At 38.4% G+C, this 18,373-nt stretch overlaps 1 long non-coding RNA gene across 2 annotated transcripts in view; it reads left to right on the top strand.

Annotated features, from left to right (window-relative positions):
* Positions 1–18,373, top strand: part of LOC147579268 (uncharacterized) — a 70,751-nt gene that overhangs the window by 49,988 nt on the left and 2,390 nt on the right. Inside the window, exon 4 of one of the 2 annotated variants that reach the window (XR_015253729.1) lies at positions 16,780–16,871. This is a non-coding gene — a long non-coding RNA (uncharacterized LOC147579268). Of the gene's footprint in view, positions 1–16,779; positions 18,186–18,373 lie in introns of those variants that run through there. The other variant, XR_015253728.1, reaches the window with a different exon arrangement.

The following is an 18,373-nucleotide window of genomic DNA, read 5'->3' as shown; positions in this document are numbered from 1 at the left end:
GTCCCCTACTCACACACTGTCACTCTCTCAAATATAAATAAACATTAAAAAAAAAAGAGGGGCGCCAGCGTGGCTCAGTCGGTTAAGCGTCCGACTTCGGCTCATGTCATGATCTCACAGTTCCTGGGTTCTAGCCCCACATCTGGCTCTGTGCTGACCACTTGCCGTCTTGAGCCTGCTGTGGATTCTGTGTCCCCCCGTCTCTCTGCCCCTCCCCACTCGTGCTCTGTCTCACTGTGTCTCAAAAATAAATAAATGTTAAAAAAAAAAAGCAGAATAGGGCCATTCTAGTGACTTTTCTTGCAAACAATATCAAAACGTATCTCACTCTGCTATATGTAAAATATCTGTAATATCTCCTTGGTCCATAGAAGAGGTCTCAAAACATTTTAGTTCCTTTGTCTTCTCTCTTTAGTTACCACCACTCTTATTATTTGTCCTAGTTCTTTTAAAATTCTTTTTTGATCCAAGAGTCTTTTTCTCTTGGATATTATGTAGCTTATTTTCCATCCAAGTAGATCAATGAGAACAATAAAGTAAAGGAACAGGGTGTTTAAGGGTAAATCCGAGACTAAAGCACACAAGCAAGAAGAGGAGGAGTGTGGTGGGAGGTGGGAAAGAGCTAGTATCTGGGCATCAAGGAGTATTTGGACTTTGTAGTTGTGACAAGTACCAATCGGTGTTACTGTTAAGTATATCGAATGTCAGAATGTCTTGAATCTGATATTTATCATTGTCATTGCATATGGGTTTTTTTTTTTTTTTTTGGTTTTTGTTTTTTTTGTCTTTGATTACTTAGAAAGTTTTCAGGTATCAGAAATTTTTAATACTATTCTGGATAAATCAAGATGCAACCAAAAACCTCTTCATTGGCAAAATATGAAACTTGATTCTTTATTTTTTTTAATATATGAAATTTATTGTCAAATTGGTTTCCATACAACACCCAGTGCTCATCCCAACAGGTGCCCTCCTCAATTCCCATCACCCACCCTCCCCTCCCCTCCCCTCCCCTCCCTCCCACCCCCCATCAGCCCTCAGTTTGTTCTCAGTTTTTAAAAAAAATTTTTTTTTCAATGTTTATTTATTTTTGGGACAGAGAGAGACAGAGCATGAACGGGGGAGGGGCAGAGAGAGAGGGAGACACAGAACCGGAAACAGGCTCCAGGCTCTGAGCCATCAGCCCAGAGCCTGACGCAGGGCTCGAACACCCAGACCGCGAGATCGTGACCTGGCTGAAGTCGGACGCTTAACCGACTGTGCCACCCAGGCGCCCCTGTTCTCAGTTTTTAAGAGTCTCTTATGCTTTGGCTCTCTCCCATTCTAACCTCATTTTTTTTTCTTCCCCTCCCCCATGGGTTCCTGTTATGAAACTTTATTTTTTAAAGCGAAGAGCTTGGGGAGCCTGGGTGGCTCAGTTGGTTAAGCATCTTGATTTCGGCTCAGGTCATGATCTCACAATTTGTGAAATCAAGCCCCACGTTGGGCCCTGCACTAACAACAAGGAGCCTGGTTGGGATTCTCTCTCTCCTTCTCTCTCTGCCCCTACCCCACTTGCTCTCACTTGCTCTCTCTCTCTCAAAATAAATAAGTAAACTTTTTTTTTTAATGTTTATTTATTTTTGAGAGAGACAGACTGTGAGCAGGTTAGGGGCAGAGAGAGAGGGAGACACAGGATCCGAACAGGCTCCAGGCTCCCAGCCGTCAGCACAGAGTCCAATGCGGGGCTCGAACTCACGAGCTGTGAGATCATGACCTGAGCTGAAGTCGGAGGCTCAATCGACTGAGCCACCCAGGCGCCCCTAAATAAGTAAACTTAAAAAAAAAAAATAAAGCTAAAATCTTGCTTGATTGCCTTCAATGTAACTATCGATTTTAATCTTATTATGAAAAATTCCTAATACTCACAAAAGTGAAGACACTGATACACTGAACCCTAATTAATACATGCAGCACCCAAATGTAAAAATGATAATTATTTTGCCACACTGGTTTCATCTACCCTCTTTTTCTTTCTTTTTGTTGCTAAAGTATTTTGAAGTAAATCCAAGACCTCATGAGACTTCATCTCACCTACTTATAATTCTTCTGATTTTTAATTGAATTATCAAGTAGTTAACAGAAAACAGGATATTACAGGAAGTATCTAGTGAGGTACAAAGTGCAGTAATTAATCTTTTCTCATTTAATCAAAGCGAGCAGCAGAGCTCTAGTAATATCATTATACTTAGAAATGGAAATTAAAAAAAAAAAAAAAACAAAAACAAGGAAGCAGTTTTAAGTACTTTTAAGCCCTACTTCTGTTTTCCTTCCTCTTGACCTATTCCCTATTAACAACTGGCCACTGGGTACTCTGGCCTCTCAGTGTAACTAGGATATATGTGAATCATACTTATGTAATCCATCAAGTGATTGGCAGGATCCTAGGACACAGTTCAAATAGAAGTTTTTATTTTTACAGCAAAATCCTGGCCCTTCTCTCTGGGACATCTTTGAAGTCCTTTTTATTTTAACACTTCCATTTATGTTATTATAAGTTTGTATCAGTATCTTAGAATAATTGTTCTTAGTTTCACACGAAAAAAAGATGTGAAGAAATAAAATACCCAATGTTGATGAAGATATAGATGATGAATTTCCAGTGGGAGTATGGGTAAGTTGATGCATGGGAATAAAAACCTGGTTTGGTAATAATAATTGAATACCAAGTTGCAATATTTGGTATTTAAAATTCTGTTAGCCTGTTCATAATTGAACAGGAGAAAAAAAATTCTTAATGTAGGAATGACCTTCCCTCTGCCAAAACTTGGAGTGAAAATGCTGACTGCTTTTTTTTTTTTTTTTTTTAATGAAGCTTATTTACTTGGGTTTGGGGGAAAGGCAGAGAGAAAGGGAGAGAGAGAGAAGCCCAAGCAGGCTGTGTGCTGTCACCTCAGAGCCTGATGTGGGGCAGGATTCCATGAACCGTGAGATCATGACCTGAGCCAAAATCAAGAGTCAGACACTCAACCAACCTGGCCACCCAGGTGCCCCTGCTTTTTTTTTTTTTTTTTTTTTTTTTTTTTTAAAACCATTCCAGCTTCCCATGTTTTTCCTCCAGAAAGATCACTCTGCCAGACTGAAATGAAGGACTTGTGAGATGCAAAATTCAAGATTGGAAAGGGGTGAGGAAAAAAAAAGTAAATTGACTTAGAGTCATTTAAAAAACAAGTGACAAATTGGGGATGGAAAAAGGGAAAGCAGTTGAGAAAAGGGAAAGAGAATATTGATTGTGGTTTGTCAGTAAGGGGCTCCAGAATAATGTGGGTTTACGGAAAATTGAAAGAAGAGAAAAAGAGATGTGGGAAGTGTTGGTGGGTATATGAATCGAAGTTTATTAACAATTTTAGATGAGAGACAAGTTAATTATTAGAATCCCCTCAAAAATATTTTGGCTGTTGGGGCACCTGAGTGGTTCAGTTGGTTAGGTCTCCGACTTTGGCTCAGGTCATGATCTCATAGATCATGGGTTTAAGCTCCACATCAGGCTCTGTGCTGACAGCTCAGAGCCTGGATCCTGCTTCAGGTTCTGTCTCTGTCTCTCTCAGCCCGTCCCCTGCTCACGCACTCTCTCTCTCAAATATAAATAAACATTAAACAATTTTTTTTTAATATTTTGGCTATTTGAACTATACTTCTTTGAGAATGTCTCCATTCATCAACAAATATATTTCTATGCTGGCACATCTTATTTGAAAATTCCTTTTTGATGAAAGCATAAGTTTCTACCAAGTGCATATATTCGAGTTAATATACCATTCTTCTATAACTGTGTTCATATTATTTCCATTTTTCTACTACTTAAAAACCACTGTGATGAATATATTTGTACTCATGGCTTCTTTCCTGTTTAAGATATTTCACTAGCACAGATGCACAGAAATAGAATTACAGAATGAAAATTATAAATGTTTTATACTGTCAAATTGGTTTTTTTTGTTTAAATGTATCAACTTATACACACTCCCACTAGATGTTTTTTAAGAACAGTCATCATATATGCCTTCATCAACACTGCATGCTTACTTTCTTCCTTCCTTCCTCCCTTTTTTTTTTTTTTTTATAGTCTTGAGGTCTTTTATTTTTTCTACACTTATGCCATGAATTCATAGGGAATGGGTCTGGCAGCTTAGACTCCTTTCAATCGGCTCTCATGAAGTGTGTTTCTCTGGGTAGAGCAGGCTGGTGCTTCAGTTGAACCCAAGTATCTTTCTCTTCATTTTCCTTCTTTTTCTGATCATTCCCTTCAGGAAGCTATCTCTGCTCTTTGTGTGCTTAACACACTTAATACATACATTAATTCTATTGGCAAGAATCTTGCCCTTAACTTGTGTGTTACAACAGTGCCAGCCAACAGCATGCTGGCTAACACTGTAGGTTCTTCCAGTTTTGCCACCATAACATTTGTGGGGCATTCCTGTTTGAACAGTGCCCATTCCCTTGATGTCTACAATATTATCTTTCTTGCAGATTCTCATATATGTGGCCAAAGGAAGCACTCCGGGTTTTCTAAAAGGCCTAAAGAAGGTATCAGGTACTCTTTCTCTTTCCTTTTGTGTTAGTCATTTTGGCGAATTGCTGGCAGATGGTGGTCCCTGGGTGTTTTATTTGTTAGTGTCTTTTTTCATGTGATTGTTTCAATGACTTTTATTATGCTTGCCAAATCATAAGATTGGACAAACTTTCCTATTCTCATCAGAAAATAATAGCTATCAGGGCATCTGGGTGGCTAAGTTGGTTAAGCATCCGATTATTGATCTCAGTTCAGGTCTTGATCTCAGGGTTGTAAGTTCTAGCCCCATGTCCAGTGCAGAGCCTACTCAAAATAAATAAATAAATAAATAAATAAATAAATAAATAAATAAATAATAAAAATAATAATGACTATCATCTTTGAAAGAAGACTACCTCCTTCCATTTTGACCTCAAACTTTCTAACTGATTAAGTTCTTCTTTTCAGCTTATCTCTTAAGTCAGGCAAAAGACCCTGTGGGCAAGTATCCCCTTGAGGACTGCCCTGGGCCAGCAAGACGCTACCCATGAAAATGATGACCTGACCTTTACTGCCTCCCAGAATATACCCACCGACCTGTGTCCCACATTTTAAAAATATAAACCTGGAAGTATTTTCAGCACTTTGGACATTAGTCCACCGTCTTGTTGGCCTTACTGAAATAAATTCCTTTCTTATTTCACCACCACTTCTCTCTGTACCTTTGGGTTCTGTGGGCAGCAAGTGGCTGAACCTAGTCTGTCTAGGACTAGTGGATCCAGGAGTTATATTGCACCCCTGTGTCCTGGAGGCTACATCTTAGATTACTTTGCATTTTCTTCTTAAAGTAATTTAAAAAAAATTTTTTTTGACGTTCATTTATTTTTGAGAGACAGAGAGAGAGACAGAACGTGGAGGGGAGGAACAGAGAGAGAAGGAGACACAGAAACTGAAGCAGGCTCCAGACTCTGAGCTGTCAGCACAGAGCCTGATGTGGGGCTCGAACCCGTGAACCACGAGATCATGGCCTGAGGTGAAGTCAGTTGCTTAACAGACTGAGCCACCCAGGCGCCCCCTCTTAAAGTAATTTTGATAGATTATCCCTTATGTTTTTTTCTATTCTCTCTCTCCTTCTTTCCCCCCTTCTGTTCTCCTCCCTCCCTTCTTCCGTTCCTCCCTTTCTTTCCCTAGTTTCCCCTAATTTTTTGGTAAAGCTGTTTTATATATTTTTTGAAATATATTTTATTTTTATTTTTTTTTTTAAGTTTATTTATTTGAGAGAGAGAGGGTGTGAGAAGGAGCGGGGGAGGGCAGAGAGAAAGGGAGAGAGAGAACCTCAAGAAGACTCTGTGCTGTCAGTGCAGAGTTCAATGCCGGGCTCAAACCGTGAGAATCATGAGATCATGACCTGAGTCGAAATCAGGAGTAGAATACTTGACTATTGAGTCACCAAGGCACCACTGAAATATATTTTAAAAGAACAAAAACAAACTCTCTACCCTGGTAATGTTCACCTTGAGTGCTTTTAGCAATGCAAAGGGACCTCATTCATTCACACACTCTTTCCATTTCCTATTTAGTTTATCTTGTTTGTGCCTTGAAGCAGCACGAAAAGATCTAAATCTTCACTAACCTGTTCAACCTCCTCCAAATATACTCTTCATTCTCTTCTAGAACTGACAGCAGAATATCAGGTGTGGTGTTCAACTGTGATGTGTAATGTGAATTACACATCATTTGTACAACCGCCAGGCGCTCTCTTTGGATGGGGGCCTGAGGCACTGGCGGGGAAAGGATTCACCCAAGTTAGACCAAAGGAGATAGAAGTTTATTGAACACATCACAGGGGAGCTGCAGGCAGGACAGCAGAGGAGACACCATCGCTATGAGGTGGTGTTGGGGGGCCAAAGTTAGAGGGCGGAGTGAGAGAATATGGGGATTACTGACTTAATGTAAATAGCCTATTGGTTAGTCGCTTATTGTGTTTATTTGTATTCAGTTCGGTGGGGTGGGTGCCATAGGCCCTTTTGCCTTACTCAAGTTTCCATTACTCAAGCCTGTTGCCTAAAAGCAGCCTTTACAAAAACCACAACAGAAAATAATGGGAATTATCTCTTAATAGATTTCAATTGTCTTATACTGTTAAGTTTTAATAAAAAGTTTATCTCTCCTTGAAGAGAGCTACATACCTCATCATGGTGTTCTCTCAAAGTGTTTATGAAGATTAGTGATACTCATACAGTGTGTAGAACACTGGCTGACATAAAGAAGTGTTCAAAAAACGTTAGTTGTATAAGTTCCCGGAAGGCACGTGTACAATCGATCAAGATATTCTGGTTATATTTACCCACACCCTCATTAAAAGAGTACTATTCTTTTGCATTTATTTTTGTGACATTACAAATTAATAGCAATTCTATAAGGGTCTGATTTGAACTCAGTTCAGCAGAAATATTACTTTCTTTCATTGAGAAACTCATCCATGTTTGGTAAACATAGTTATATATCAAAAACAAAGAGGATTCTTTAATTGCAGGTCAGCTCAAATATTCTTAAATTGTTTTTTTTAAGATTTTGTTTTATTTATTAAAAATTTTTTTAATGTTTATTTTTGAGAGAGAGAGAGAGAGAGAATACAAGCCAGGGGAGGGGGGGCACAGAGATAGAGGGAGACACAAAATCCAAAGCAAGCTAGAGGTTCCAAGCAGTCAGCACAGAGCCCAAAATGGGGCTTAAACCTACGGACTGTGAGTTCATGACCTGAGCTGAAGTCTGGATGCTTAAGTGACTGAGCCACCCAGGTGCCCCTTAACATTTTATTTTTAAGTAATCTCTACACCCAGTGTGGGGCTTAAACTCACAACTCCGAGACCAAGAGTTGTCCACTCTTATGACTGGGCCAGCCAGGCAGCCCAAATACTCTTAAATTGTAAAGTAATTAGTTCAGGTTCTTTTTTTGCCAGGAAACAAAAGATGAACAAGACAGACATAAATGTCTAAATTGTTGCTAAGCTGGATTTTTACTTAATACTACATCTGAAAATATTTCACCTGTATTTGAGGAAATTTTATGTTCACATTAAACAATTTACCCAAGTTAACAGATAGGAGGAGACATGTAGCCAGACTCATAAAGCTGAGAAAATAACCATATCAATGCCAATGTTATTTTACTTAAAATCTTAAAGGTATGCCATCACATATAAGAATCTAAACTAGGGGTGCCTCGGTGGGTGGCTCAGTCGCTTAAGCATCCCACTCTTGATTTTGGCTCAGGTCACAATCTCACGATTCATGATATTGAGCCCTGTGTTGGGCTTTGAGCTGACAGCTTGGAGACTGCTAGGGATTCTCTCTCTCCCTCTCCTCTGCCCCTCCCCTAATGGTGTTCTCTCACTCTCTTTCTCATAAACAAACAAAAACAAACAAACATACAAACAAAGATTTTAAAAAATCTAAATTGGAGTGCCTGGGTGGCTCAATCGATTAAGCATCTGACTTCAGCTCAGGTCATGATCTCTCACAGTCCGTGAGTTCAAGCCTTGCATCAGGCTCTGTGCTGACAGCTCAGAGCCTGGAGCCTGCCTCAGATTCTGTGTCTCCCTCTGTCTCTGCCCCTCCCCCACTCACGCTCTGTCTCCCTCTGTCTCTGAAAAATGAATAAACCTTAAAAAAATTGTTTTTCATCTAAACAAAATTAAATTTGCTTTTTAACAATGTTTTTTAATCACTGTATCACTATTTATTTCTTTGAAGAATATTTCCAAGCACATATTTGAGTATGTGCCAAGTTGAAAGTCCCACTCTTATGAGAAATGAATCACGAAACAAAGTTCAAATGAAAGTTTTGCAACCCTAGGGGCGCCTGGGTGGCGCAGTCGGTTAAGCGTCCGACTTCAGCCAGGTCACGATCTCACGGTCTGTGAGTTCGAGCCCCGCGTCGGGCTCTGGGCTGATAGCTCGGAGCCTGGAGCCTGTTTCCGATTCTGTGTCTCCCTCTCTCTCTGCCCCTCCCCTGTTCATGCTCTGTCTCTCTCTGTCCCAAAAATAAATAAACGTTGAAAAAAAAAAAAAAAAAAAAAAGAAAGTTTTGCAACCCTAGCCACAGCACATTTAAGGTTGGAATAAACACAAAGGAAAATTTCGAGAGAATGTCTCAGTGAATGAAAGACAACTCACAAGAAGTAGAGCCCTGTTAGAGCATAAAAGTATGAAGAATTTCCTATTTCCAAAAACATTTCTTAGTCTAGTTATATCAAAATTGTCATGCACTTTATATTCGTAGTACAAATAGTTAATGAGTTACTTGAAGAAGTTAAACAATCGTGTAGAATTGCAAGCCTCAGGTCATATTCCACCATCTAGCTCACTATCACCTTACTGGGAAATTAAGATCTCTTAGAACCGTTCATTGACTTCACAGTAATAAATTTGTCAGAGCCTGAAGTAAACAAAGTGATCCTTAGAAAGCCAACACAATTTAGATGTTTTTCATAATTTTAACAGGTATATTAGTGTCAGCAATTTGGTGAAAAATAAAATCAATTATCAGCTCTGTTAGGTAAATCTCCTGTAATCTTATGAAAAAGGTCTAAATAACCTGGCACATTCAGCACTTTATGCTCAGGAACATCAATAACTTTTCCAAAATGTGCTAGTCATCCAAAACTTAACTTCAACTTTCATGATGAGAAATACATGTAACTTTTTAAATTCTTTAATTAATTGAATCATTTTCTAAGTGACTACTATGTGGCAGGCATTGTGCTGGGTAGGTGATACAAAAATGTTTAAATATAGCTCCTATCTTTACAGAGCATATACCTAGTTAGGGGAAAAGAACCATAAACAGATAAGTATAATAATATGATATGGAAGTATATTATTTGCAACTTTATTAAAGGCAACATTTGTACTGGTCTTTTACTTTGTTTTCATTAAAATTAAATTGACATAGCAAAATTAACCATTTATTCTTTTTTAATTTTTTTTTAAATTTTTTTCAACGTTTTTTTACTTATTTTTGGGACAGAGAGAGACAGAGCATGAACGGGGGAGGGGCAGAGAGAGAGGGAGACACAGGATCGGAAACAGGCTCCAGGCTCCGAGCCATCAGCCCAGAGCCTGACGCGGGGCTCGAACTCACGGACCGCGAGATCGTGACCTGGCTGAAGTCGGACGCTTAACCGACTGCGCCACCCAGGCGCCCCTAATTTTTTTTTTTTTAATGTTTACTTTTGAGACAGAGAGAGACAGAGCAGGAACAGGGGAGGGGCAGAGAGAGAGGGAAACACAGAATCTGAAACAGGCTCCGGGCTCTGAGCTGTCAGCACAAAGCCCGACGCGGGGCTCGAACTCATGGACTGTGAGATCATGACCTGAGCCGAAGTCTGACGCTCAACTGACTGAGCCACCCAGGTGCCCCGAAATTAACCATTTAAAACTGAACAAGTGAGGGGTGCCTGGGTAGCTCAGTAAGTTAAGCATTGGACTCTTGATTTTGGCTCAGGTCATCTCATGGTTCATGAGTTAGAGTCTCGTGTCAGGCTCTTCCCTGAGCATGGAGCCTGCTTAGGGATTCTCTTTCTCCATTATCTCTGCCCTCTCCTGCTCGTGTGTGTGTGTGTGTGTGTGTGTGTGTGTGTGTGTAAATAAATAAACATTTAAAAAAATGAACAGAGGCACCTGGGTGGATCAGTCTGTTAAGCATCTGACTTTGGCTCAGGTCATGATCTCACAGGTCATGGGTTCAAGTCCCACGTTGGGCTCTGTGCTGACAGCTCAGAGACTGGAGCCTGCTTCAGATTCTGTGTCTCCTTCACTCTCTGCCCCTCCCCACTCTCACTCTCTCTCTCTCAAAAATAAATAAACATTAAAAAAAAAAAACCTGAACAGTTCGGTGGCATTTAGTACATTCACAATGTTAGGCAATTACTATCTCTATCGAGTTCCAAACGTTTCCTTTTCTTTTTTTTTCTAGCTTTACTGAGATATAATTGACATATAATACTGTGTAAGTTTAAGGTGTAAAATATGATGATTTGATATACATATATATTGTGAAAGGAGGTTAGTTAACACACATAAGGTAGTGAACAGAGCATCATTTCATAAGTTACTTTTTTGTATGTAATAAGAACTTTTAAGACTCACTCTTAGCAATTTTCAAGTATACGATACAGTTTTGTTAACTATAGTCACCACGCTGTACGTTAGACCCCCAGAACTTGTTCATCTTACAACGAGAAGTTTATGCTCTTTTACTACCTTCACTTACTCTAACTCTCATCCCCCCACCACCCAAGCAATGACCAGTCTGCTCTCTGGATGTTAATCCTTTATCAGATATATTGTTTGCAAATATTTTGTTCCATTCCATAGATTGCCTTTTCATTTTTATTTTTTTTAAGATTTTATTTACATAAAAATTTTTTTAAATGTTTTTTATTTTTGAAAGAGACATAGAACACAAACAGGGGAGGGGCAGAAAGAGAGGGAGACACGGAATCTGGAGCAGGCTCCAGGCTCTGAGCTGTCAGCACAGAGCCCAATGCAAGGCTCAAACTCACAAACTATGAGATCATGACCTGAGCTGAAGTCAGATGCTTAACTGACTGAGCCACCCATGTGCCCCTTTAAGATTTTATTTTTAAGTAATCTCTACACCCAACGTAGGGCTCAAACTCATAACCCCAACATCAAGAGTTATGTGCTCTACCAACTGAGCCAGCCAAGCACCTGTGCCTTTTCATTTTATGTTTTAATCATAAATCATTAATCACAATTCACAAGTGCTAATTCTAGCATGATAAAAATAAGTAAAATAAATAAGGTAACACCCTTGGTATACTATTTATTTGCTACTAATGCTAAAGTCAGGTGATTCATATATATTATAAATTATTCTGAAGTATCCTATGGGCTTCTAAAATCTTTAAGGGCTCTAAAGGTTTTTCAAAGTCTTTTTTGCCAGAAAAATATACATAACTAGTTTAATAAGCAGTCTCCTCTCAGTACAGCATAAATATAAAACTTCTATTTTTTTAAATGACTTCAACGCTCCTCAAAGTCCCAATTCATCTCTTAATGACATCTCAGTCAGAATCCAAGCTTCCCAGTCATATTTGGTTATTTAAAATTCAGCTTAGGGGCTCCTGGGTGGCTCAGTTGGTTGAGCATCTGACTTCAGCTCAGGTCATCATCTCACGGTTCATGGGTTTGAGCCCCACATCGGACTTTGCACTGACAACACGGAGCCTACTTTGGATCCTGTGTCTCCTCTCTCTGCCCCTCCCTCGCTCACACTCTCTCTTTCTGTCTCAAAAATAAATAAACATTAAAATAAAATAAAATAAATTTCAGCCTAGTTTGACCCACTAGGTCTGGGTTCTGCTCATCTGAGAGTCTCCCTTTCCCGATGTTAGCCAGTTTGTGGCCTGAGAGACTTAGAATGGGAAGGAAAGCTCTGTGCTTTTTTCTCTTTATTGGACATCTCACCAGCTAAGTATGGTAAGATGTTCTTCACAACTCTAATAAAATATATACTGTGGACTCTACTATTTGTTTATAGGAAGTCAATGAACTCATTAACATTTTAGTATCTACCATTATCAACCAAGGCTTTCAATGATATCTGTCTTGTATGGACTCAGAATCAACATTTCATAATTTGAAGCATGTGGTTGCCTCTTTATAACTTTATAACACTGTTCATTCAAGAAATGTTTGTGGATTATCTACTCTGTGTCAGACACTGTGTTTACAAACCATAGCACAAGGAACAAATGGGTTTCTTTTGAATATATTATTTTTTTAAGTTATACACATAGTCCTAGACTACATAGTGTAAGCAGATATTTTCTTTCCTTTTTTTTTTTAATGTTTATTTATTTTTGACAAAGAGAGCACGAACAAGAGAGGGGTGGAGAGAGAGGGGGGCAGAGGATCTGAAGTGGGCTTTGCACTGACAGCAGAGAGCCCAATGTGGGGCTCAGATTGATGAACTGTGAGATTATGACCTGAGCTGAAGTCAAAGTTCAACTGGCCAAACCACCCAGGTGCCTCTTTCTTTTTTTTTTTTTTTTAAGTTTATTTTTTATTTTGAGAGAAAGAGCACATACAAGTGCGCGCACACACACACACACACACACACACACACACACACACACACACACAGTGGGAGAAGGGCAGAGAGAGAGAATTTCAGTCAGGCTCCACACTGTCAGTGCTCCTGACAAACCATTAGATCATGACCTGAGCCAAAATCAAGAGTCCGAGGCCTAACTGACTAAGCCACCCAGGCGCCCATCCCTAAGCAAATATTTTCTTTTTACTGATGCAAAATCTAAGTTGTTTCTAACTATTTCAAGGTTCCCCCTGGGATTGATAGTTCAGGTTGACTTAAACTGATCAATACTATTAACAATAGCAAACATACTTAGTAGGTATTATGTGCCATTATCATAAGTGATTTACATGTTTTATTTAATCAAAGTAATAATCTGATGAGCTAGTTACTAATATTATTCTCATTTTACAATGAGAAAACTGAGTGTGAATAGTCATTAAACTAGCTTTTTTTACTTATCTGCTAAGTAAGCCTTGACCTCTGATTCAAAAGTCAGCTGAGCTAGTCCAGCTGTCCAACTGGAGCCATGTTTTGAATCTAGGCTTTGCCCCTTACTAGCTTTGCAAGTTGTTCACCTTTCTGTGTGTCAGTTTCCCCATCTATAAAATGGAAATAACCACTGTACATTTCTTATAAGTATTGTGAGATGAATTAAGTTAAAATAAAGCATTAGAGTCAGAGTATACTTGATAAAAAAAAAACAAAAAAACCTTACATATTACAAGCCCAATACCCCTTATCAGAAATCTATGAGGCTTGATGAGTTTTAGAATTCATAATTTTTCAGATTTAGAAAGGTAAATGAGAGTAGATAGCAAATTTTATACAATATTTTCAGCAGAGTCTGGGAACCTCCCTAAAGCAAATAAATGAATATACCTGATTTAAACTTATGAATTCATACGAAGTGGAACAAATGACTATAAGTAATTTGATTTTGCTTCAATTCTGAATCTGTCACTCAATTAGTCTATGGCAAACATCAAAAAGAACTTTTGGTTTTTACAGCTTATGAGATTTGAGAATTTTGGTAAAGAACCTGTTATTAACAAGTGATATAACCTAACCCATAATGGTCAGAAGCATTCAAATAGGACTTAAAGGAACATTTCCCATGTAAATTCTCTTTACTGGTTACTTGGCAGAATTTAACATTCAGTGATATCATTTGACACCCAATTTCATTTCATCTGCTTCACAAAAGGTGTCTTAATTGTGTTTCCATTTCAGAAGTTCTAAAAGACATTTTAAAATCATTGTAAAATTTCGACTAGCTACCCAATACAAAGCTTTTGATTCACATTTAGGTTTCATTTTTTGCCTTGAATTTTAAAAAGCCATTTAAATGCTTCCTTAACCTTAATCATTTTGGTGCAATAATCTGAAAAGACTTTAAGTCACAACAATCATTCAGAATAGACTGGATCTTATTGCAGTTAACATACAGCTTCCCAAATCTTTATGATTTAAACAATAAATAAAAATAATATAAATAAATATTGAGAAATTGCTCAGTGGGGCATCATATTTGAAAATTAAAGTTACTGGAAATATGTTTTGGCCAATTGACATATTGATTAAATTATTTAAACCAAATCATCTGAAGCTAATGTTATTGATAGTCATTGCTGAATAGGAAAAAATAGAGGATTTTTCTTCATACATATTAATATTTTATAGTTTTAAGAAATTAGTGTATACTATAGGAAAAAGAATTCTTACACATCTTTATTTCTGGGTAATTTATTCTTTTTGCTGCAGTGGCCAATATATTCTTTAAAAACTTTTTTTTCTTCCAAACTAGTTATTGGTGGTGTGTAGAATCCCATTTACATTTCTATATCCCATTATAACTAAGGTAGACTTGGCTGATCTCAAATAGAGATTGATTTTATGGACCTCATTGTGTCCCCCACCTTCCCTTCCCTAGGGTGTTTTTATTTTTTATTCATTTTATATTTTTATTTATTTAATTTTTATATGTTTGTTTTTGAGAGAGAGAGAGAGAGAGAGAGAGTACACGCACAAGTGATGAAGGGGCAAAGAGAGGGAGACAGAGAATCTACAGCAGGCTCTGAGCTATTAGCTCAGAGTCCAATGCGGGGCTCAAATCCAAGAACAATGACATCATGACCTGAGCTCAAGTTGGACGCTCAACCATCTGGCCACCCAGGTGCTCCCTTTAGGGTGTTTTTAAAAATGAGGAATGCCTGGGTGGCTGTCAGTTGAGCATCCAACTCTTGATATCCACTCAGGTCCTGATCTTGTGGTTGTGAGACTGAGGCTAAGCCTCCAGGGGGGCTCTGTGCTGAGTGTAAGCCTGCTTGGGATTTTCTCTCTCCCTCTCTCTCTGCACCTCCCTCAGTCTTTCTCTCTCTCTCTCTCTCTCTCTCTCTCTCTCGAAATAAATTGTTTTTAAAAAATATATAAAATGATAAACAGTGCTTATTATCTCTTTTCCTATTTTTATTAAAAATTTTTTTAAGGTTTTTATTTATTTTTGACAGAGAGAGAGAGAGAGCACGCGTGAGCGAGCGCATGAGCGGGGGAGGGGCGGAGAGAGAGGAAGACACAGAATCTGAAGCAGGCTCCAGGCTCTGAGCTGTCAGCACAGAGCCCAACGTGGGGCTGGAACTCACAGACTGCGAGATCATGACCTGAGCCGAAGTGGGATGCTCAACCGACTGAACCACCCAGGCGCCCCACTTTTCCTATTTTTATGATAAAATTGTTATAAATTGACCTACAAGTTTGCAGTCCACCTTGTGTATATTATTTTCATATCAATAATTTCCCAAATATTGTTCATGTATTTTAAATTTCCTTTTTGACTCAGTTTTTATTTAGAAGAATGTTTCTTTGTTTCTTAATTTTGGACCTTTTTTTTCAACCACAGGCTAATAATTTTGATTTTGTATGACTTGGCATGTGTCCTGTCTTAAGGTTTATTATTTTATGACCAAGACAAAATACAATTAACATTAAAAGAATCAACTTGTATCTATATAATACATAAGTTTTATATTTCTTTTGTGGGTAACTAGGATACCTTAATCAGATTTTTGTTTACCATTCTGTCTCTTCTCCTTTTTCCCACCTACCTTTTAAATTTTTTCTGTCTGAAGATCTGTGCATTGGTCACCTCTCATATATTTTTTTCAGACATACGGCTTTGGGCCAAGATGGTGTAACTTAGGGGGTGCCTGGTGACTCAGGCAGTTAAGCGTCCAACTCTTGATTTCAGCTCAGGTCACGATCTCAGGGTTGTGGGATCAAGCCCCATGTTGGGCTCCACACCCAGTGTGGAGTCTGCTTAAAATTCTATTTCTTTCTCCTTCTACCCCTCCCCTGTGCTCTCTCTCTCTCTCTCTCTCTGTCTCTGTCAACTTAAAAAAAAAAAAAGAAGTGTAATTTGATTTGGCTATTACTATTTTTGAGCAATGACTCAAAGTTGTAGGAGTGGGTAGAAACTACTACTGTTTTTTGTAAAATATGTCATACATGTCATAGATTAAAAATCCTTGGAGACTGATCCTTAAATAGCCCGATTTGGCACATTTCAACAGCAGTGGTAGTGTAAACCATGTGGATAAGATATTCAGTCAATTTCTGTCTAATGTATAATACTTGGTTCTAGACCATATGGTCCTAACACGTTGACAGGAAGAAAGAATCACATTTTACCAAAGTCCAAATACATGAAATCCAGTGTTTCCTCATCACTAATGGTCTGACACCATCATAAAAGTTAATTAATTAGTACAGTAGGCTTTGTCCTTTTTTACCATCAGGATTTAGTCTCACTATACTTTAAGCTCTTCTGGATTGTTATATTACTCGATTGCCTGATAAGCTCTTATCTAGTGGTTACTTAGGTATCCTGGTTTATCTTGCCAGTTGACAATTAATAGGACTCATTCCACCTATCTTCATTTAAAAAACAAAACTAAACTAAAACAACTGGTATTTCATTTAATTCTTCAGCATCAATCTTCAGAATTTTCGTATCCATAAATCCTCCAAAATAATGGCCAATCTCTGCATCTGCTCTGGGTTTAGGTGGCTTGAGACATTATCACTATGTCACTCCTCATTCCTCGCTATTGTGCTCTCTTTCCAGGTCATGTTACTCAGGGAAGCTTTAAAATATACAATGAGAAGAAAAGGAGAGAAACATGAGCAGACCTAGTGGATTACAAAGGACCGGAGAAAGTAGGTCCTTGATCTTCTCCTTACCCAGAATACTCTCCTTTAAGTCCTGATAAATCTATCCCAAAGAAAGAATAGAGGAACATCCTTGGGGTAGGCAGACCCTGAAGCCATAAGTCAGTTTGGGGGTTTGAAACCCACTTACTGAACTAATGTCAAAACATTCGAGCAATTCCCCTGGATTAAGTTAAGAAAGTCTTTTATCTTCTACCATCTAATAATAATGGCACCACCTCGTTTAGTAATAACTAAAAAAAAATTTTTAAGTTTGCTTATTTATTTTTATTTATTTACTTTATTTTTATTTTATTTACTTTTTATTTTACTTTATTTATTTCAGTGTATATTTATTTACTTATTTATTTTGAGAGAGACAGAGAGAGTGTGAACAGGGGAGGGGTAGAGAAAGAGAGAGAATGTAAAGCAGGTTCTGCATAGTCAGCACAGAGCCCATGTGGGGCTCAAACTCACAAAACCATGAGATCATGAACTGAGCCAAAATCAAGAGTGATAATAACCTACTGAGCCACCCAGAAGCCCCAAATAGTAACTAGTTATAATGTACCATTTCATTTAATTCAGGTAAACATTTAATAATAACTCAAAACATATTTGAGATTTGAGTCCTCATAAGGGCCACTCATTATTTTGAAGATTTGACAATCATTTATTTAAATCATCTTGGCATCACTGTTATTATCACTGTTTTGCAGATGAGGAAACTGAGGTTCAAAAAGATTGAGTAAATTGCTCAAATTCTATAGCAGGATGTCTAACTACTAAACTCAAAACCTTTTAATATCATTTATTACCTCTCTAATCTCTGTGTAATATGCCTTAAAGAGCTAGAAATCAAAACTACACCCTTTGGAGCAAGATACAGTAAAATATGAAGCTGAGTAAGTGGCCCTTATTTGATGTGTGTTTTTCATATGTTGTAGTTACACAGGGAGTAGATATTAGTCTTTTGTAATTTGGATGCACACACAATTACTCTGAAATCCTTGCCTACCATTATCAAGATATTGCTTCAAACACTCTTTATGGGGTATGGAATAGGCATAAGAAGGGAGATATTAGGGGCGTCTGGGTGATTCAGTCAGTTGAGCATCAATTCTTGATCTCAGCTCAGGTCATGATCTCATGGTTCGTGGGTTCAAACCCCGCACCGGGCTCTGTGCTGACAGTGTGGTGCCTGCTAGGGATTTTCTGTCTCCCTCTCTCTGCCCCTCCCCTCCACACTCTCTCTGTCTCTCTCAAAAAGAAATAAATAAACTTAAAAAAAAAAAAGAATCGAGGGGTGCCTGGGTGGCTCAGTCAGTTAAGCGTCCCACTTTGGCTCAGTTCATGATCTCATGGTTCATGGGTTTGAGCCCCGCATTGGGCTCTGTGCTGACAGCTCAGAGCCTGGAACATCCTTCGGATTCTGTGTCTCCCTCTCTCTCTGCCCCTCCCCTGCTGGCACTCTGTCTCTCTTTGTCTCTCAAAGATGAATAATGAAAAAA

The sequence above is a fragment of the Puma concolor genome, chromosome B4 (assembly GCF_028749965.1).
Source record: "Puma concolor isolate L17-30 chromosome B4, mPumCon1.1.hap2, whole genome shotgun sequence".
NCBI classification, from domain to species: domain Eukaryota; kingdom Metazoa; phylum Chordata; class Mammalia; order Carnivora; family Felidae; genus Puma; species Puma concolor.
Note: the sequence above shows the minus strand (reverse complement) of the source record. Positions and strands in the feature narration are given on the sequence as shown.